The following is a 22,910-nucleotide window of genomic DNA, read 5'->3' on the forward strand; positions in this document are numbered from 1 at the left end:
GGGTGCTCTGCCTGGGGTGGCTGGAGACTGTGAGCAGCTCAGGTTGCCCACACTCTCCTACTACAGAGATGATAGACATCTTCTGAAATAAAATGGCAGAATCTATTAGTATCTTTTGTTGCACCTTTGATTTTCCTCTCACATAGCATGACAAAGGCTAAAGATAGCTATTTGCTTACCATTTGTACTGCCATAACAATTTTTATGGCAGCATGAATGACACATCAGGCTATGTCTGTTTCTACCCCAAGAGTCATGTATTTTACTTTAGGCTCTTTGGGTGAGTCCTCGTAGGCTGTCTCAGAGGCTACAGACTGAATAAATGTGGGGAATAAATTATTTTCTCACCTTCAGACCTAGACAGTCCAAGCCTTTGCTCATGTGCCCAAGTGATATGATATGGAAGCTTACAGTGACTGCTCCTGCTTTACCTTTTTGGTAGGTAAATAGAAAAAAAGGTTCTTTTCTGATGTTGTCAGTCCAGAACCATTGACAACTACTATAGTTGCTTTAAAAAGAAAACCATTCTAGATGTTTGAACACTGTAATATTCCCAGAGCTCTCTGGTTCTGAGCCTTAGCAGATGATAGCCTGTTAGATTTATTGTGGTAATACTATTATTTATGCAATTGTAATATTACTGTTATTTATTGTACTACTTATTGTAGAAATTTAGCTTAAAGGCGGCCTGCCAGCCCATTGCGTTATGTGTTTACATATCATAATAACATAAATGTATATTGGCCAACAGCAAAAGAGATGGAATGCTGTGTAAGGACCAAGGCAGTATTTCAGGTATATTTATTTTCAAGCAAAATACTAGAACCAAGCCAGAGTTAAAACACTTACCTTATGTTTTCACTTTCTACATGTTTTGCCCATAATAAACAGCAAACATTTGTACCATAATGCCCTATTACTCAGCACTATTTCTGCTAGGGAATGTTTTTTGTAGGACTAAGAAAAAATCAGGTCAGCACCTATCCCAGATACGTTATGGGCTAAAAAAGAGAAACAATTATCATATTTTCAGTTGTTAAATGTAAGACTATAACCATACTCAAACATATCAGAACCAGTTCAATTAATTGGACTTCTTATTTAAACTATTGGTATATGGTGCTCTCAAAACAATTGTTCTGTTCAGACATCAGTAAGTCTCCAAACAGTGAATCATAGTCCATCAATATCAAAGCACAAAGCAAATTTATAAAGTCAGAATTTCAGAACTGGTGTCATGCACTCATTGTACCTGTGATGTTTTCCTTGTGTGCTAGCTCCATCCATAGGTGGATTCAGAATTTTGAAAAGGAGGGTGCAGATGGTGAGATGCATGATCACCAGGGACGCGAGTTTTCTGTTTCCCATGGAAAAACAGAGAAAACCATGGATTTCCCATTTTTATCACAGAAAATGCAGATTCTCCTTTTAGCAGAGAAACCCAAAGATTCCCTGCTTTTGCAAACATCTCTGCAGGCTGGCTGAGCTCCATCCTGCAAAAGCTGTTTGCAAACAGGGCGGGGAAACCCCAGTCTTGCCTGGAGAGGAAGGGCGTGGCCTGAGCTCCGCTAGGCTCAGCTTCACTCTTCTATCCTGGAGCCTGAGGTAAGTGGGGCTTGCAGGGGGCTGGGGGCCCCTCTGGCAGGGCTGGGGGTTGCAGGTCATGGCTGGGGGCACAGGCAGGGCTGGGGGAGAGCCAGGAGCTAGCCCCGGTCCTGCCCGAGCAGGCAGCAGCAGTGGTGGAGCCAGCTCCATGCTGCGTTTGCTGCAGCTGCCTGTTGTGGGGGGCAGGGAGCTGTAGACTTGAGTCCCTGGCCCTATAGCCCTGACAGCTGAGGTCCCCTCTGGCAGGGCTGTGGGGGCAGGGGCTGTGAGTGGGAGGGAAAGAGGCACGAATAGGGTGGGGGGGCTGTTGGGGCAGTGAGGGGCACCAGCAGGATTGCGGGAGACATTGGCGGGGGGTGTTGTAAGGGGCACCAGCAGTACTGGGGGGGGGGGGAGGGTGCTGCAGGAGGCTTTTAATTTAAATAACAAATGTTGTGGTTTTTGTCAGAGAATTTGTGATTTTTTTATCAGAGAAAACCAGGATCTCTGATCATCACATATAAAACAAAACATTTTTTCCAGTTAAAAATAAACTAGAAGATTTACTAATAAACCTAGGAGCCTAGAGCTGTATTATTCATTTCAAGATTGAACCAAAAACGAATGTAACTTCACTGGAATGAGTTGAAAATCTGCAGGGCTGGAAAATAGTAAAATTACAGAAGAAAGGTAAGAGTAATTAGTGGAACATCAAGACCATTAAAAAGAAGAGAAGGGCATTAACATCTGTGGAATGAAGAGTTTAGAAGAGATCAGGTAGATTATAATGAGCCATCACTTGACTAGAAATGCTGCTGCCACTGCCAAGCAGTTGGTTTTAAACTTTGGGTGGAGCAGGAATCAAAACAGGCTACAAACTGGTGCACCCCTTCCCCCCTGGATCTGCCCCTAGATCCATCTCTAGCTCCATCCTCTCCTCTCCTCCAATCACTGTATACTCAGGTATTTCACATGGCTGTGTTTCCAGTAAAACCATCAGAAAAAAATGGTAAATTCTGCCTTTTATGGACAATTTCCAGTCAAATGGAGCAACACCAATCGGAGGAAGTAACCTGAAGAATTCTACCTGTCAAAGTAGTGAGGAAAATGAAAAGCAATGGGACATTCTCCAGCTATTAGAAAATGTACAAAGTGGATTTTGGCCCAAGCCACTCTATGACTCAGACATTCCCCTTTTGATATACCAAGCAATGCTTCATGCACTGCTAGCACCCATTGGGCTCTGGAAATGCTAAGCACTAACACAAGCATCGTTTGCTGATTGTGCAGCATAAGGAAAAAGGCCACTAGTCTGTCCTCTTTAGTGCACCCTAAAATCATGCAGGGATGAATAATATTCCATAACAACTTGCTTCTGTAACTACAAAGAGTCTTTGGAAATAGGATGATGCACTTCTGTGATACGGCTGAAGGAACAATTGAATAACCATGTATACAAAGGTGCCCACCCATTTCATTCTGTGTTATGAAATGTTGCAATGTGGCAGCTCTCCACCTGCTAGTGGAAAGGGACAAGTAAGGGGACAAGATGGGTAGGGTGATTTATGTTACCACTGCTATGAAGATCTGCTCAGCCTTAAGTTTGTAGAATTAGCTGCAGATTAGTTTGAGCCTTTGGTTTCCTTCCTCTGTCCATCTCCTCACAAAGAGCAGAGTGCACCCTTTGCCCTGAGATTAGCTAAAATCAGCATAGTTCCTATCCAGCAGTTATATATATATATATATATATATATATATATACACACACATGTTAACAGGCTTCTGCTAAAACATTTTAAAATAGTTTATATTCTGCCTTTGAAATTAAAAAGTGTGTTTTACAATTTGAAAAAATATTAAGAGATCTCTCAGTGTAGTGGGTTTGTTTCCCATTAAAATAAGAATCGATGTAATAGGTGCAATATGGCAGACTATGTTAAGATAATTAATTTGTGTTCATTCCAGTGCCTTCAGTTCTCAGCATGGCCTCTGTTTCATGAATAGAGAGAACTATCAAAAGTAGATTAGTTTACAAACTCAGTGCATTCACAGTTTTATCTTTCCTCAGTAAACTGATCTAACTGGAGTTGGGTTGTACACTGATTGATGGAAGTCTTAATAATTTCCTTTACCTAAGTCAAACACTCTCACTCAAACATTTGTGCAGAGCCACAATGTTTTCTGATTTTCACAGTTTTCTGATCATCTGCTTTTTTTTTTTCTTTTACATAAATAAAATTGTTTCCAGGACCCAACAGCTGGTGCTTGCTGGCTGAAGGACTGAACAGGAAGACAATGTGTTCACAGGATTACTGAACAGGCTGAGAAGGAGAATTTATGCAGAGTTTTATAAGCTTAGTGAGGCAGAAAATAGATTGGGGTGCACAGAAGAAATAATGTGTTAGTCAAAGCTAAGCTTATAGACATAAGCTTCCATAACACAAGATCAGTCATGTCCTCTCTTAGCTTTTGTAACTTTAAGAGTTACCTCTGATTTTTGGGTGGAACTGCAGGCAGATGTTTTCCAGAGATCATATTCTTAAATGACTTTACTAAAAGTCTGTGTTAAAATTTGTGAGTGAGGCAAGAACACCACAGTGGCATAGGCCACCTGGAAGTTGTAAGACATAGTGAAAGACTTTCCAGGAAGACTCCTATGGAAGGAAAGGATCCTCTAGCTCAGTGGTTTTCAGCCTTTTTTAAATTTATGGACCCCTAAAACATTTCAAATGGAGGTGTGGACTCCTTTGAATTGTAAGTGTGTGTATTCACATACTTTTGATTGATCATAGTCATCTTTCACAGACCCCTTAGACACAGTCTGCAGCTCTCCAGGTGTCCATGGACCACAGGTTGAAAACCACTGTTCTAGCTAACCTGATCAGAATAGCTCTTTTGTGAGATTTTGAAGTACGGTTTTCCTGAGTTAGTTTGTAGTATTTGTGAGTTGCTAAATATGCCTGCAATACTCCTGGGTGAATGGCACAATAGATCCTTATAGTGAGTATTGGATCATGTTTCTAATAACTTAATATGAAACTGGAATCACATACATCAGTCCTTCTATGTGGATGTGTTGGTGTAATGGCTGCTCGTTGCCTCTCTTCCCTCTGTAATTTGTTCCATTACTAAGGAGGTGTTCTCTGAAATGATAGGCAGACAAGGTTTTACAAGCAAAATTACAATACAAAGCATTATTGGTAATACTATGCAAATTTCCAGAAAGGCAGCAGCACTACTATTTTAACTAGCACCTTAGAACAAACGTCTGTTACATTTGTGACACACAGTAATTTAAAGAACATGTTTCATTGCATTCACAGTATCTATTTCATTATTTTACTTGAAGCATATTTTTAGTTGCTTCTAAGGTAACTTGTGTCAGATAAAGTATTAAGATGAGAAAAAAAATCCTGAAAGATTAAATATCAAAGTTAAAGGAACTTTATCTTTTACTTCTGATGGCTTGAAGTTTAGGGTGTCTTCCAGCATACATTAGTCTGTCAGGTTTGTAACTGATTGGCTGTCCTTAAGCCTAGTTAAGGTTTATTTTCTCTAAAGTACAAGATAGTGTCACCATCAGGAAACTAAATAAATCACTTTATTTATACATTGTTGGGTTGCAGAATAGATGATAGTTTGTGGGCACAAAATGAATAAGCAAAAAAGATATTCAAGTTACTTTACTATTAGATGGCCATTGAGAAATGATAGATCATCCACTTTTCCAAGACTGTGTCCTTAACAGCCTATTGCTATCAATATATTTAGATATTCATGGCAGGGTAATGTAGACCATTTCACTTGGCAACTGCATCCGTCCTTAGCAACAGTATGTGTGCATTCACACCACTGATGTCATTTTTAGTTTCTAGTAACACTAAGCCTAAACGGAAGATCAAACTATAGAAACCTTCTGAGAGCATGTGTCAGGCATATCCAGATAGTATTTTGCCTTAGCAGCAGTCTCCTTTCATTCCCTAGCATCTCTGAATAAATGTTTAGTCTTATTTCCCAGCTCAAAATTACTTTTTCTGAACAAGTAGGAGGATTCCCTTGTTATGTTTAATACAATTCTTTTTTTTCCAGTGACAGTTAAAGAGAAACAGCATCACTCTGTATTCTACTAGTAATTTAAATAGATGGGAGTATACCATAACTTGAGAATGAGTTTTAAAAAGTTAGATTGTCACAACCTATGTTATATAACACTTCTGTTACCATCATTGCCATCCTCATAAGATCATAGGAAAGGAGGGCTAGAATGCACCTTACAAGGTCATGTAGTCCAGCCCCCTGCTCAAGACAGGATCATCCCTGACTAAATTATGCCAGACAGGTGTCTGTCCAACCTGCTCTTGAAAATTTCCAGGGATAGAGATGCCACAGTTTCTTTAGGTATCTTGTTCCAGTGCCTGACCACCTTCATAGATCAAAAGATTCTCCTAATTTCCAACCTAAATTTCCCCTGGTGAAGCTTGAGGCCATTGCTCCTAAGGGTCTTACCCCCTATGGCTTCAGATAAAAGCCCATTTCCATCTCCTCTGTAATCATCCTACAGTTTTCTCTTCTCCAGATTAAATAACCCTAGTTCTTTCAGCCCTTCCTTGTAAGTCTTGCCTTTCAGGCCCCTGATCATTTTTGTTGCTTTGCACTGGACTCTTTGCAAACTGAAAAGTGGGGCTCAAAACTGAGCCTGCTGTTCCAGGTGAGCTCTCATCACTGCTGAATAGAGTGAAAGAATTACTTTCCTAGGTTTGGAAATGACATTCCTGTTAATACAACCCAGTATGCTGTTGGGATATTTTTTGCAGATTGTGCACATTGTTGGCTTGTATTCAGCTTATGACCTACTATAACTGCCAGGTCCCCCTCTGCAGTGATACAAATATAGAGTCATTCCCCACTCTACATTTGTGTATGCAATTATCCCATCCCAAATGCAAGACACTACACTTGGCCTTGTTGAATTTCATCTGGTTGATCACAGATCATTTCTTCAGTCCAGGTCATTCTGGATCCTAGGCCTACCCACTGGAGTATCTGTAACTCCACCCATCTTGGATATCATCGGCAAATTTGTTAAGTATGCATGCAATGCTATCATCCAAATCATTAATATATTAAACAATATTAGATCCAGGACAGACCACTTGATACCTCCTTCCAACTAGATGACTATTCATTGAATATGATGATCTAATCCAGTGGTGCTAAATCTTTTTGGCTGGCAGTCTGAAAGGGCAGTGCCCAATTGCTTCACAAGCCAAATCTCATGGGGCCTGATCTGGCCATGCTGAGTGGGGAGGGGGGGCACCTTGGCCTTGATCCAGTTGTGTGGTGGGAGGGGGCTTGGGCCAGCCCCTAACTGGCCCCACAGGGGGAGGGCCCATGACCTGGCCTCAATCCAGCCCTGTGGGGAGAGGGAGCATGGCCTGGCCCTGTGGGAGGAAGGGTACATGGCCTGGCTCAAAGCTGTCCAGGCAGAGGGAAGGGGGCATAGCCTGGCCCTGCAGGAGAAAGAGGGCACAGTCCATCCCACATTTGGCCAGGTGGAAGGTAGGGAGCATTGCCTGGCCCCATGTGGGAGGAGGTATGGCCTGGCCCAACAGAGGGCATGGCCCCACACTGGGCACTGGCCCAGTAGGAATGCAACCCGATCCCAGCCTGGCGGTCTGGTAGGGAAGGGGTCTTGTGGCCCACCTCAGCCCCACCCCACAGGGCTTGGAATTTTGGCAGTGGGAGATGGTTAACAGTACTGCCACCGTTCCCCCACCACTAAATGTCCCATCCTATGGAGAGCTCCATGGGCCAGATTCCGAGGCTCCACAGGCCTCATTTGGCCCGTTGACTGGAGGTTGAGCATCCTTGATCTAACCAGTTATGCATCCAGCTTACAGTGCTTTTGGTTATTCTATATTTTCTTAGCTTGTTAATGAAAGTGTGGTGGGAGGCGTTGTTGGAAGCTTTGCTAAAGTCATAGTATATCACATTCACCATTCTCACCCCACCAACAGATCCTGCCATCTTATAGAAAAAAATCAGATGGATTAGGCTTTATGTGCCATTGGTGAATTCATGCTGGCTGTTCCTCGTCACCTTGTTCTCCTCTAAGTGTTTCACAGTAGCTTTCTTAAGGGCCTGCTCCATGATCTTTTCAAGTATCAGGGTCAGAACAGCTGTAGCTCCCCAGATCCTCTTCCTTCTTTCTTAAAGATGGGCAGAATATTTGCCCTTTTCCAACCATCCAGGATCTCAGCTGAGCTCCACTAGTTCTCAAAAAGGGTAGCCAAAGGCTCTAAAATAACTTCAGCCAATTTCTTCAGTACCCTAGGGTGCATTCTATCCCACCCTGCCAAATTGAGAGCATCTAGGTTCTCTAAATAATGCCTAACCTTGTTCATTTGTTGCTCTCTGCTGTTTGTCTCCTTTGCTACCAACCAGTTGCTGCCCTATTTGAGAAGGCTGAAGTAAAAAAGTAATAAAATACTTCAACCTTCTCTGCATCATTCATAACTAGATTGCCTTCCATATTCTATAAGGGACTTATGATTCTTCTTGTCATCCTCTTACTTTTGATCTCCTTAGAAAAACCCACTTTTATTGTCTTTTATGTTCCTTGATAGCTGCATCCCAAACTCTGCATTGGCCTTCCAATTTTCTCCTTGCATGCCTGTGTGATACTCATATACTCTTCCCTAGCACCATGATCAAATTTCCACTTTTTATAGCAATCCTTTGTGAATTTGATCTCATTGAAGAAACTGCTGTCTAACTAGGCTGCTCTCCTGCTATACTTTCCATTCAATCTATCACATCAGGATAGTTTGCTCCTGGGCCCTTAAAAGGGTCTGCTTAAAGTACAGCCAGTTCTCTTGGACTCCTTTTCCCCTCAGACTTGCCACCCAGATGATTCTACCCACCAGTTCCCTGACTTTAAAATCTGTTTTTCTGAAGTCCAGTGTCCTTATTCTACTGCTGTCCTTCCTGTCTTCCTTCCCTTAAGCAGAGCCAGCCTTTAGGAAAATGGTGTCCTTGGCAGACTTGTATTTTGCTGCTCCCTCCCCTGCCATCTCCCCCTCTGGTGCTCTCCCCTGCCAAGTCACCAATGCTGTGTGTGGGGGGAGGGTGTGGGTGGGTGTGGTGTGTGGGTGTGTGCATGCATAAGAGGAACACATACCTAGGTAGTTGCGGGCGGCAGGGGATCCCCTGGACTATCGCAGGGCAGCATGTGTCCACTCAGTGGAGATGCTGAGTGGTAGGACTGGAGAGAGGTGGGAGCTTGACCCAGGAAGAGCAGGGGGGCAGGCAGCAGGCAGAGCTGCCCACACAGGAAGCCCAGACACAGCACCATGGTGCTGCCACCCAGTCACCTGTGCCCTCACCCTTGGCAGTGATGGTGGTGGCAGGGGGAGGGGGAGCTGCAGCCTGGCCTCCAGCCCCATGAGGTGAAGCCCTTTCTGCAGGGCAAAACTACTGCCCTTAGCCTGGCCCTTCGTACCCTCCTCCCAGCCCATCATGCTACCTGGCAGCACCCACTTTTTAACCTGCTGCCCCAGCCAGCTCCATTCAGCTCTAGGTACAGCCAGGGGGTTGGGGGAGGGAGGTGGCAGGCCCTGCTACCCAGCCCTCAGGATTAGTTGCCACCAGATCCCACAATGACTCCTGCCTGGCACAAGCAGTAGGGCAGTGTGTGTGTGTGTGTGTGTGTTTGTGGATGGTCTCCTGACCATAGAGCCCTAGGTGGTCACCCACACCACCCACCCCTAAAGCTGGCTCTGCCTTAGGATCTTGAACTCTATCATTTTGTAATCACTGTCACTAAAGTTACTTTCCATCTTCACATTTCCAACCTATTGCTCCCTGCTTTTGAGCAGTAAGTTGAGAAGAGTTTCAGCCCAGTTGGCGCCTCTACCATCTGTACCCAAAAAATTATCCTCTACACACTCCAGGAATTTGCTGGACTGCTTGTGCACTACTGTGTTTCCCTTCCAGCATATATCCCAATAATTCAAGTCGCCCATGGGAGCTAAAGACTATCACTTTGAACAGGATTCATCTTACACCGCTGCACATTTGCTTTTTGCTCCATTTTCATGTAATTTTACCAAATACAAAACATCACAATACTGTTGTGAATTATAACAACAATTTATTTCTGTCATCGTGAATATTTTGTGTAGTCTATATATTGGAGACTTTGTATCACTTGATAAGAACTACCTAGTCAATACTTGGACTACTCTACCATTTTAGAGCAGCTGCAAGAGGAATTCCCTTTAACAAGTAATTCCTTGGAAATGGAAAGCATCTACAGCTTTCTCTTTGCCATCCTCACCCTCATTTTCCTCCCATCACCTACTTAAGGTGATATGGCTAAAGAGCCCCTAAGCCATTGTTTCTCAACCAAGGTGCCGCAGCACCCTTGTGCCCCAGCCAGCCCGTCTGCAGCACATTGAACTGGGTCAGAGCAGTTCTGGGCTGGCAGGCTAAACCCCAGGGTCTCCTGCCAGCTGGGGCTGTATTGCCCTGGCTCAATGTGCTGTGGTCTTGAGTGCACTAGCAAGCAGAGTACCTGGGAGCAATCAACTCTGGTGCAAACTGCACTGGAATTTATTCAGGCACACTAATTGCACATGTAGACATACCCTGTTAGCACTATTAGGGCTACAAACCCCTACACATGATTCATCAGATAAATCCAGAGAATTCAAATAGGAATCTATATTTTTCAAAACCATTTGGACCTCTTGTGTCCCTTCCAAATTATTTGCAAGAAAAGAATTACTCTCTTATTTTTTGTAGTTGAAAAATTAGTGAAAGATAGGAGCTGCTATTTCCCAAGTGAGGCTTTGCATCTGAAAATGTTGAGAACTACTAGTCTAGCAAGTGTGACCTATAAGTAAAAAATAAGAGAACTGAGTTTGTTTAGTTTAGAGAAAACAGGTGGAGGGCATGATAGTCTTCAAATATGTAAAGAGTTAAAACTGTTCTTCATGCCCAGTGGGGGAAAGGACAGGAGTAATGAGCTTAAACTGCAAAAAGCAGGATTCAGGTTATACATTAAGTAAAATTTCTGGTTGTAAGGATAGTTAAACCCTGGAAAGGTTACCTGGTGAGAGTATGGACTCTTCATCACTGTAACTTTTTAAGATCAGGTTAGACAAACGTGTTAGGAATAGTTTAGATATTGTTGATCTACCTTAGGGCAAGGCAGACTTGGGGCAAGAAGGACTTGACCTCTTGAGGTCCCTTTCAGTCTGATATTCTATGATTCTATATTAGTGTGTTCCTGTGCACATGCATATATGTGTGCATGCATGCTCAAGCCACACGTTTCTGCAGGCAAATGTATAATGAAAACATCAAAAGAGATAACATACACATGAATTATAGGACATAGGATAAAAATAGCAAATGTCACTACTGGCACACTTTGAACTTACTATGCATCTTGATAATTTAATTTGTTCTTTTCCTGTTTCCTTAGTATAACTAATATACATGCATAAGAGAAAATGAATCAGGTTGCACACTGAATCTTAACTTTAGATTTTCTTTTATTTTTAGTGCTTAGCTCAGTTCTTGTACCTGCATGTCCTTTGAACAGAATTTCTTAGAGAAGAAAGACAATGCTCTACACAGTGGCAGAGGGGACATTTGAGTGTGAAAGAGAGAGAAAAGGGAGAAACTTTTCACTAGAAGTAGACCTTGAAACAAAAGAGAACTATCTGAAATAGACTAAACTTCAGAGAATTTCAAGTAATTTCCACTGCACTTGGTCCTGTACACCTGTATGCATGAGCATATATGCACACACTTGCATATACATACACCATTTTACTTAAGAGACTAACACTGTCTACTTCTGAAATGCACTCTACAAATTATCTATTTTTATACTGCGCATACATATCTGTATCTGCAGTCATTTATACATATCCTTTCTGCATCATCACCCAGGCACAAAGGACATTGCTTATTATCCTGGGTATGCTTTGAAATGTCTCCATTTCCCACAGTCATTTCCACTTAACTAGACTCAGTTTCAGTTTATTAAAAACAAGGTCCTCTTGATCATAAAATAGGCTCATAGCAACAATAAGCAGCAGCACAAAAATCTTCTAAATTCTCTTTTAATTAAAAGTAGCACATTTGTTTGAATAAGAAAATATATCACAACCTTGGGTGAGATACATGGCTTATTTTTAATGTTATTAGTATACTTCAGCCACTCATATTTTCTGCATCCTAAGGGTCTTATTCTACTCCCATTAAGTTAATGGGAGTTTTGTTTTTCATTTCAATGGAAGGAGGCTTTAGTCCTAAATTAGGAAAATAAATTATGTATCTCATTCCAAATATGATTTCATATATAATAATATAGTACATCTGTGTGTGAGGGGGAGGGGGGTAATCAGGAGTACCAGCCAGTGTATTCTGTAATCAGTCCTCAGGGTTTCCTGAAGAAATATAGATTTCAAAGCTTATTGGCCAGCTTCCCTGACTATAAACAGCTGCCTCCTGAAGTCCCTGTACTCTCTATTATTGTACTCAGCTTAGTTTCTGAATAGGACTGCAATTTTTGCTTATCCAGGACTCAAATTGGCTCTTTTCTCTAGAGCACTTATGCAGACTTAGAGCACAATCTAGCAAAAGGACAGGGAGGAAGAAAATAATTTTAAAAGGGCTATATTAAAGGAAATTAGGGATGTCCCAAGCTATTACTCCTATTACCTTTTAAGGAGTGGACAGATTCCTAAGAATGGTAAACATAGGCTAATACCATTATGCAGGAAATAATTAAGATACTACATTAAAAAATATATTATTTTATCTTGTGTGCAACTATCAGGAATGATATTAGGTGAACAAATAGGGAAAAATATGAGATGCATTTTTTTCAGGCTCTAATACAGGAACAAATGGAAAATTATGATTTGTTTGGATACTTTTGGTGTGGATGTATGAAAGCAGATTATTTTAAAATTAGCCTTTGATGTTCATTAAGGCTCGCATTTAAATTGTAGTTCAAGCCCTTGGGAGTCTTCTGTTAAATTCAGTTGGCTTAGGACAGGCCAAAAGATAGCATTCAATATCCATCTGCCATGTCAGAATTCTATGTGTTTAAATTTTCAGAAAATCCTATGAGAATGATAAAGGAATAAGAGTTTACATCACACAGAGGGTTAAGTAATCTTTCCATTAGGAAACAGGATTAAAATAAGATATCCAAATTCTTTATATGTGGCAACTTTCCTATCTGAAAGTGGGAACATAGAAAATGCTTCTGGTGGTGTCCATTGATTACACACAAATTTGGATGAAGATAGATTGTTACAAGAGAGAAAGTGGGTAACAGTATCACTAGACCTAGAGGGCGTTGAGATTTTTTAGGTGACTGGACAAAGAAATGGAAATACAGTTTCATCTGGGTAAATGTACAGCCAGAAAGGAATCCAAATTATTTGGAAGAAATTATACAAAATGGAGAGTATGCATTAAATTGAACCATTTTGCCATATAGAGCCTTGCACGCTCACTGTGAATGTTGGTGGCTGCAGTAAAACAGACTTACCAAGTATTTTAACGTGGTACACTGAGAGGTGAAAAACAAAACAACATAGGAATGATTCAAGGATTTCAGGTGATTTATATATCACTGATCAGGCCCCAGCTCCAGTACAATAATCTATTTTAATTATTTCTTTGTCTTTGAAATAATTACTAAGACCTGTAAAAGTACATTCCCCCCCCCCTCCCCCCCAATGCATATGAGTTTTAATACACAATAGCTGGGGGGACTTAAACACTTATGTACACTTGGGATTTTGCATATGTACGTTGTTCCTTTGGGCTAGGGACAGACATTCAAAAAGCCTGAGCCTGAATTGATTCCATCTTTGCAGGTTAGTGTAACCTGGCCAGGCTAAATCAGTTTTGTAACCAGACAGACATCCCAGAAATGCAGGCATATGCCTGCAGTGGCTCAGGCTACAAGCTAGGGGGTACTAGAGCAGCCCTCCCTTCCCTTCCACAAAGCTGAGCTCAGGGGGGCATGGCCTAGCTCTGGCAGGACCCTCTGATTATTCCCCACTTCTCAGCAGCCCAGCAGGGAATGTTTATCACCCCTAACTCAGTGTTTATCATCCCATTAAGAAAACAAAGCCTCTCTCCCTTAACTAATGGAACTCTTCTTAAACCACTCTTCCGAGGAAGGACATCAAGCTACCTATTGATTTAAGTCCAAAAAGCCTGTCTGCCTTTGTCTCTCCCACAGCACAGACCGTAGCCAGCATGTGGTCTGCTAGCTAGTGCTGAGGTGTCTGTTTAAGGCAGGGTGGATGGGGGAATAATCTCTGCTTAGCTCAGAGAAGCCAGGCAGACACTGTGCCTGCAAGTCTGTGCTGAGCTCCAGCAAGGGAACAGAGGGGAGGGGCCAGCCCTGCTGTGGAGCAGGGAGCCCCGCCCAGCCCAGAGAGCTTGCTGGATGCTGGGGGCATCTGGTTTATCTTAAACCAGCAAGGAGTCTGGGACATAAGCCAGTTTGACCCAAATCAGTTAACTTTAATTCAACCAGTTTTATCTCAAACTGGTTTCAGCCATTTTCAAACTGGTTTATGTGCACTAAACATCTGTTCTGTTACAGGTTTAAACCAGTTTCTGATCACTTAAACCAGTTTATGTGTAATGTCTGTCCCTAGCCTTGAAGGCAGTGAAATTGCTTATGTGCAATTTATAAGTTAAACCTGTTCCTAAGTGGTTCCAGTATGAGACTCTTGAATGGAGCTAAAACCACCTGCTGGTCCCTCTATGTAACAATGAATTTTACCATAAATTAAGTATGTGCTGAGCAGAAATATAAAAAGACAAGTTCATTGCCCTAGCAACCTTTTACTCTGACTCAGGCAGAAATCTCTCAATGACTGTCAGTGGGCCAAATTCAGACCTACTTTAAGGTAGTATAATTATATTGAAGTTAACAGAGTTCTAGTTAGGGCTGCATTTGGTCTGTTGTCTTCCAGGGGATTTTTTGCTTGAATTAGAACTGGATGATTGGACAATAAAAATATTAATAAAATAAAAGCAATAAAGTTAGAATGTCAAACCAAGAGCAGAATGTATAAATTCAGCACTGAAAAGCTGGCTGAAATAAGTGGATTAGAAGATAAGAAGAAACAGATTGCTTGGTACTACATAAGATAGAAGCTGTTACAAAAAAGGGAAGCAGCATGAAAAAGGTGGAAGCCTGAGAATGGGAAAACGGGACACTGAGGAATGCTTGAGAGAGAGGATTGGGTGAATACAGGTTTTAGAATGGGGACAATGTGAGGAAAGGGCAAGCAGTAGGTGGAGGTGTATGTAACTGTAGAAAAGAGAGATGTTTGCAAATTTTGCCTTATGTTATTTCAATAAAAAGTAGCATATCTTTTTAAAAAGCACATTCTGCCCCTACTTTACAATGGCAGAGGTCCCCAGGAAGAGCAGCACCAGTGCTATCACCCTGGCAAGCATTATGGGGAAAAAAATTCTGCTATCCCAGGAACAGTGAAAGATATTTTTTATTCATTTTATCTAAAGAGTACTGAGACTATGCTTCATCTATATTGATAACCTTTTAGTTCCCAAGTACAATAAATATTGTATTCATAGTCAGCCCATTTAATGTTTTATTTATGTAACAGCAGCTTCTTTTCATATTTAATTTACTTTTCTAAAAATATACCAGTCAGCTAAACCATTTTTAAATGCCCTATCCCAAATTAACATGGAATTCACATGAGCTGAATTTTCTCCCAGCTCCCTGAGGAATGACTGATAATTTGCACTCAAATGGGTCATTTGTATCATAAATGGATATTTCATACATCTGATCTCGTGAAGTCCCTGCAAAATAGGACTTCAATTGGCCTATTGCACATGAGTAAAATGTCTTATTCCTGTAAGGTAATTTCAGGATTTGGCCATTAGCTTCTTTTCAATCAAAAATTAATAGCAAAGAAGGTATGGGGCCATAGTGCTGAAAGAAACAGTTAGACCATTAATATGTTCACAAGCTCACAATTGTTTTTAAATAGAAATTATTATTTATTACTTATACCAGTAGTACAGCTGGAAGCAGTTGGGGAGTGAGGGGAAACAGTAGTGAAATCAAAAGCCATACTAGCATATGCTGAACAGATAATATGCAAAACTACTTAGAAATGATGTTTAATTTTTTGCCTCTTCATTTTGATATGAATTTGCAAATTGGACCATTCTTAGGAAAGTTTCCCTAAGACAAGCAAATTTTTAAGTGGCTTCTTTTCAAGCAAAATGTGCATCTTTTAATGCACTCAATGCAAAAATGTCAGTTTAGTTGAAATTTCACCAGAAAGCCAAATACAAAATGCCCTGTGAAAGCAAGCTAAGTAAAATGGTGAATGCCTTATATAAAGCTGCTTTAAATTTTTCAAAGCCCCAATATGAAGAAACAGGGTTCACTATAGGGTTTCTGCCATGGGATCTGCAGTAAGGTCAGGGGGCAGATTTGGAAAAGAATACATAGCTCCAGCTTTAGCCATCACAAAAGTTCTGCTTGCAGGGGAAGCAACCAAACTCCCCAAAGATAAGGCGTTGCCCCTTCTGATCCCTCACTCGGATGAACTTTCCTCTTCCTCTTCCTCATATGGTCAGGGATAAATGATTTGGTGCCAAGAAGAAATTTTCCTCCACATTGAGATTGGTGTGGACTTTTGTTTTGGTTATGTTTTGGGGAGGAGAGCAGCAGTCTTTTGTATGCCTTCCTACGTAACATGGAGCATCATCTACTTCTTAGGATCATCTGAGCGTATTCTGCCTAACACATTATCTGCTATTGCTGAGGTCCCAGGCATTGCTGGTGCCTTCTCTCTCCTATCTTCTTTACATGGTATATTGTATGCTTTAAGGATCTTTTCTGACTATATTTCTGGTACTAAATATCCTCAACTTTCTCATGAGATGTTTGTAGCTGGGCTCATCTTATTCCTTCACTGCAGAACAGGGCTGTCCAACTTCTGAGCTGCAACTGAGCAAACAGGAAGTGTTCCTGTGGACCTTTTTGGAGTAAACATCTATTACATAGTAGCATGTGATCACAGAAGATTAGCTTTGATGGTATAATCTTAAATTCTGAGACTGCTTCTCTTTCTGGGTTACTGCTCCCAAAGCTTGTGAGTTACGGGAAATACCTCTCTTTCCATCGGTGCAGGAACAGGTTCTAGGATTCACTTCTCCTGAACCTTTACCTCCAATTTCTCCTCCTGCTTCCTGCTTTTGTCTAAATGTTAAGTTATGGCAGCACCTCTTTCTGCTGCTGCACTTTCCCTAGACTAACCAGTGGTGCAGACAGCATAAAGGAGGGGGTAGTGCAAACTGGTGTGAGCTAAGCAGGGTGATAGTATAGAATATATAAGCGAACTAGGTATTTTTAAACTCTAGACTGGGTTTTAGCCACATAAAAAGAATGTAACTGTGGACACATAGTTGTTCTAGGTCAGCGTTGTCCAACTTAGCCTGCGGGTAGTATAGCCTGCAAAGGATTAAACTGCAGGCTGTGGACTCCCATCAGGGCAACACCACTCAAATCCCCCCTGCACTCCAGCTGCTACTGCTACTACTGCTGCTGCTGCCAGGGTCTTTGGGATCCCCCTCCCTCCTCTAGCTTCTGCTTCCTGCCCCACAGTGTTGTGGTGCAGGTTAGTGGGAGCGTGGGTGCCCGTGCCCACACAGCTCAGCTAGTGAGACATTGTGGATGCAACCGGAGGCATATGCAGCCCCTTGCTGCTGAGGAGTTGGACAACTCTGCCTTTGGTCATGACCAAGGCATAAGAAGCGAGAGTGGCATAATACATGGATAATTAAGAAAGGGAACAATAAATAAGGTGATCTGGTCCATCCTCTTATTGGATACTAATTTCTACTAGTTACATTTCTCCCCACAGGGGAGGTGCCTGCACTGACTTTAGAGAACTTTATACAGCATGTTTAATGTGACTTTCTCAGTTTTATATATTCTGTTTATTGAGGAGAGTCAAACATGTGCAGAACCATATAAAATGTGTTGAATAAAAGAAAGGATTTGATTATTCAAAGGTGGTTCACAGCTGTGTAAGTTTATGAATATACTACTAAGGAGCACAACTTCTCTCTCTCTATCTCAGTAGTTTTAAAGCTCCTTTGAAAAATGTCAGAATATTTTGTAGTAACTTTAGTGTGAGTAGATTTTTTCTGTAGGAAAATTAATTCATTGAAAAATTCCAGCCAGATCTACTACTTATTCTGTGCTCATCACAATAAAATCTATGCATGTCATTACTCTTCCTTTAATTTGGGGAAAGTTGTTTAATTTTTTAACACTTAATTTTAAAATGTTTTTTAGAAAATTTATTCTAAAGCCAGAAGTTCAAAAGCCAGGAATTTAAATGGAAAGGATTCTGCCTCTGCATGTAGAACCTTAGGGCACGTCCACATGTTCATTAATGTGCTTTAGGTAACGTGCATTAAATCTAATACCTCTGGAGGGCACATCTACACGTGCACTTTAATGCCCATTAGCCTATTTTCATGCACCTTAAAGCATCACAAAACCATGCACTTACACTAATGCACATTAAAATAGGCTAATGAACCTTTTTCTAGTACTGTACTTCACAATAAAAGTACTAAATTTAATGCGCATTAGCAAAAGCACATTAATGAACATGTAGATACACCATTCTCCGTTGTGAGGTACTAGAAAAAGATGCATTAGCCCATTTTAATGACGGTTAGCTAAAGAGCATGGTTTTTTGTGATGCTTTAACGCACATTAAAATGGGTTAATATGCACTAAAGTGTTTTTGTAGATATGCACTTAGAGATTAAAGATTGCTCAAGTATGTATAGTATGCTTTAGAAGTGATTATGTCCGGGTTACATTTACACAGCCTTCCTGGGACTTTCACTTCCAAGCGTGCCCTTCCCATTTGATCAGGCTCACATGTACCTATGCTGGAAAAACTGTGAAGAGGTTATTTTAGAAATGTCCTTTGCACCTATTTTCATGTGCACCAGAGACAGACGTCTTGAGAGTGGCCGTGTGCAAGGCAGGGGGTTAAGACTTCACTGCCTCATTTCTGGAATGGGCATCTGCAGGTGGGAGCCAATGGACAGGGCATGCTTGAAAGTTGGTACTAGTGGCTGCACTGGAAGCATACCTTTGATCAGCAGAAAGTCCATGTGAGACTTTATATTAAGTTAACTGGCCACTGTGTAAAACTCCATAAGAATATTTTCCTTGAAGATGATAAAAACTTTGTGAATGGTTATGTCCAAAGGCTGTACATGATGCACCTTATCCGGTAACCTAGAGGTAGCAGGATATCTGTAAAGCAGGCAATCATGCACCTTTGCAAACTAGTATGTTGCAAAACCCATCCACACAGTAATTCAGTTTGCTGTCTCTCTGACATGTCAGCCTTTTGTTTCATTTGTAACCCAAATTATTTTCTGCTTCATATAGTATACATTTATGATGATATAATACAAGCAGAAATGAAGAAATATTCACTCTCTTCTAAATAAACTACATAAATGTCAGTTTGTATCTTCTGCCATTGGACTGGGAATTAAAATTCAGTGGGTGCGTCTACACGAGAGACTGACTGCATAATAGCTTAATAACACTATGCAATAGCATGCCAGGCAAAAACCATGCTAATACAATACTGTGCAGTAGTATTAGGCTACTAAACAGTAAGCATCACTAAAAACCCAAGTGCCAGTGGTACTGCACAGTAGTGTGCATTACTGCACATTAATTCAGTACTTGGTTAACCAAGTACTAAACTTAATGCACAGTAACTACGGTGCATTAATGAACATGCAAATGTGCCCCAGAGTAAAACAAAAAGTCAACTTGTTCTTGATGATTTTTTAAGTGAACCTCTCTAATGGAAATTATATCATACATTTCCCAATTTTTTTCATTGTACCATATTCTTTTCCCTGCTAGGTGAGAAGTCCAGTGGACAGCAGTGCAATCTAAGGAGACCAAAGTAAGATTTCAAATATGTTGTATTTCCAAGTTATTGCTAAGATGCTTTTTAAATCTTTTAAAAAGAGATGAACACTGATGTTGGCATGGATTTCTTGGTATAAATCTAAAACCTGTGTTGAAGTTGGCAACACCTAGAGGTTGTTGGAAAGAGTATTGCTTTTAAAATTTGATGACAGATTCCTTTAGGTGGGAGAAAGAGCAGAGTGTTTGGACTGGTAGTTTTGCGCTGAAATCTTGTACAAAAATGGTGTAAGGGGCAAGAGTGAGATCATGGTTCAGATTTTACAGCCTTCGTACAGTGCAGAAAACATCCTTAATCCCATAGTGTGCCTTGTCAGGTGTGCTAAAAATTAAATGGAAATTTAGCTAGTGAGTAGAATAAGTAACAAAAAAAGATGCTTTTGAGCCTTTCTAGCTTTTGGTGTCCTATCAAACAGAAACGTTTTTACAGTGAATATATGCACCTGCAGAGGTGCAGTAAACCAGAAAAACACTTCAGTGGTTCTTTCAAACAGGTGTTCTGCCTGTTACGCCCACCTGAATGTTTATGTGTAAGATCTTCATGACCTTTTGGCACTAGTTTTGTATTTTGTTTGTGAAGAAATATGACTGTTATGTAGCTAAGGCCTGATCTAGCCTCTTATTCATGTTCAAGTTACTGTTTGTCCATTGCCTGGGATAGGAGTTGTATCAAGCTCCTAATGAAATTATATCAGACTACAAATAAAGCAATGCAGTAAAGTTTTATTTGCTGAACATGCCCATACCAACATGTATGGTTTTGTAATCTAATGCATGATACCTCTCTCATCTGGATTTAGTTAGAATGTCCATGTATATTTTTCTTGTACTGTATGGCAATTTCCAGTTTGCTACTGATGATATAAAACGTTACAACTTGTATATGCTTAAAGATACAATCTCTGCTGTACGATTTTTATTTCTTCAAGCCAGTAAGAATCATATTATTTAAAGGGGATGTTTATATATTCCGTGACCCCTAAATGTTGCAGTAAATGGAAACAGAAAAAAGCAAAGCTGGCCCCATGTGAAGACATTATTGCTATGAATCCTACTTCAGCCTGCTTTGTCTTTGGGTTTCATGCCTTGGTACTGACAAAAAATCAGAAATAATATAGCCTTTTTATCACTAGAGGTTGCTATACTAAGCAAATGAGAAGTTATTGCCTTCCTCTGTAATGGGGGGCATGGCCCTCTTCCTTGGATCTCTCAAGTGTATTTCAACAACCTTTGTGGCAGTAGAATATTGGCTGCAGTGGTCCTCCTACTTTACCTGTGGCAGGTTTTGGTGTTTATTTCTTGTGCTTGTGTCAGGGTTGACTGGAATTTTGCTAATAGATGGATTTATATAGGATGGATTGGGTAGAGATGATCCCACTTCTGGTTGGAGCTTGAACTAGAGTCTTTCTATTCCCACTTGTCTATGATTATGTGTCCTATGATTTTTTTGTCTCCTCCTACAGCCATTCCTTGCTATACAGAGTGGTAGAGAGAACTGCAGGCAAGTTGGGAAGCAAATCTTAATTGAATAAGCAATCAAGCAGAATGTAAAGATACAAGAGATACATCCGAACTGTTTTACACTGAATATATCCCATTTACCTGGGATGTACCCATGTGACCCTAATTCAGCTGACTGCTAATGACCAGTATGCTTTGGAGTAGAAAAATAAGTCTTTTGAGTCTGTTTTGCTAGAAATATTATATTCACACAGTAAACATTTAAGGCACATAGGCCTTGTCTGTGATGTGGACTGTTCTTTTTTATCTTTGGTTTTGACTTTTTAATGGAACAAAGTGAGGGGAAAATGAGGAGATGCAAATTTTGTAATAAGAGGGCAATCTTCACCTTCTCTGGCTAAAAGTTAATATATGATATTTGCATATCTTAAAGGACAGGCACCTCTAACTGTGCTGTCTCAATTACTTGTGAACATATTGCAAAGGTTTAAGAATCTTAATTACCTGACTGCAGCCACAAACCAAAAGGCAAAGATCTAGTGGGGATAGTACTGGATTGGGAGTCAGGAGAGCTGGGTTACTAATCCCAGGAGTGCTGGATTACTAATGAGTACTGACTTTTTACATTAGATTGGGTACCTTTCTGTGTTGCTGTCTCCCCTTTCAGCCTCTATCTTGTGTTTGTTGAGAAAGTAAGCTCTTTAGGGCAAAGACTGTCTCTTCCAAAATGTTGGTTCAATATGTTGCTTATATAGAACTGATTTTAATTTTTGATAAGAATCCTCTGGGTACTACTTGTAGCATAAATATTATAATTAGCAGCTATCAGTGGAAACCTCTCTTGTCTGTGAATTCAAAATTAGAAGTCAGATTAAGATTTCTTTAAGGATTTGATCCTATAGGTGCTAGGTTTCTCCTATCCAAATATGTATATCAGAGAGTAGCCTTCAGTATATTCTCCAGTTGAGAACAAGAGCCTGTCAGCAAAGTCTTCATTGTGTACTGACAATTTCCTTTCTGTTCAGAAGCCTCCACTGTAAGGTCATTGTTCCATAAAGAAGAAAACTGAGCTGTCTTGATTTTTTGTTTTTTCTGTATTGATGCTGGATACATGTATTCTTTTCTTGTTGATTTACCTACTGATAAGAGAGAGTGAACAAATGCATCATTATCCATTGGTATGGTTCTTTCGTCAGGTCGCTTGATCTGAAGTAAATGTATTTATTTCTACTGTGTTACATCTTCCTTAATTTTTAGCATTCATGAAGCTCTTTTGCCTTCTTATTCTAAAGGAGTAGTTTATAGTTGGAATGTTCACATTTTTTCTTAAACACTCATATATCAAGATAGACAGAAACTGGAACAAACATTTTAGGAAGCCTTCTAGAGCTGACTGACTGGCATATTTAAGGAAAGTTGAAGTTGCTTAAGAACATTTGGATCCTTTAACAAAAACCTAAGTATTAAATAATGATCAGGACAATGTAATACAACATGATTTTCTACTACAGAGAAGCACTTTGAAAGTGTTCTATGCCTTAAGCCAATGGAAAAAATACATTTTGTTTTTAAATAAATAACATTAGGCATGTCTACACATGCTTTTTTCTGTGCCTAAACTTAACGCGCATTTGCCTAATGCATACTAAGATGATTTAGGCACATGTCTACATGTGCATGCACTAAGAGGCATTAACGCAGTGTGAGAACCAGTTTGGGACTAGAGTTAGTCTACATATGCATTAAGGCACTTTAAGTATTCACACCTAAATTTGATACCTGC

At 40.5% G+C, this 22,910-nt stretch overlaps 1 protein-coding gene and 1 long non-coding RNA gene across 13 annotated transcripts in view; one reads left to right on the forward strand and one right to left on the reverse strand.

Annotated features, from left to right (window-relative positions):
* PTPRD (protein tyrosine phosphatase receptor type D) overlaps positions 1-22,910 on the forward strand; it is a 2,106,329-nt gene that overhangs the window by 1,374,074 nt on the left and 709,345 nt on the right. For all 12 annotated transcript variants that reach the window (XM_059724729.1, XM_059724732.1, XM_059724733.1 and 9 more), the window contains one exon: positions 19,601-19,643. The gene's annotated coding sequence lies outside the window, so the exon portion shown is untranslated. The remainder of the gene's footprint in view (positions 1-19,600; positions 19,644-22,910) is intronic.
* Positions 1-22,910, reverse strand: part of LOC109280775 (uncharacterized) — a 40,938-nt gene that overhangs the window by 7,317 nt on the left and 10,711 nt on the right. Inside the window, exon 2 of the long non-coding RNA XR_009460965.1 lies at positions 4,638-4,727. This is a non-coding gene — a long non-coding RNA (uncharacterized LOC109280775). The remainder of the gene's footprint in view (positions 1-4,637; positions 4,728-22,910) is intronic.

The sequence above is a fragment of the Alligator mississippiensis genome, chromosome 3 (genome assembly GCF_030867095.1).
Source record: "Alligator mississippiensis isolate rAllMis1 chromosome 3, rAllMis1, whole genome shotgun sequence".
Classification (NCBI taxonomy): domain Eukaryota; kingdom Metazoa; phylum Chordata; order Crocodylia; family Alligatoridae; genus Alligator; species Alligator mississippiensis.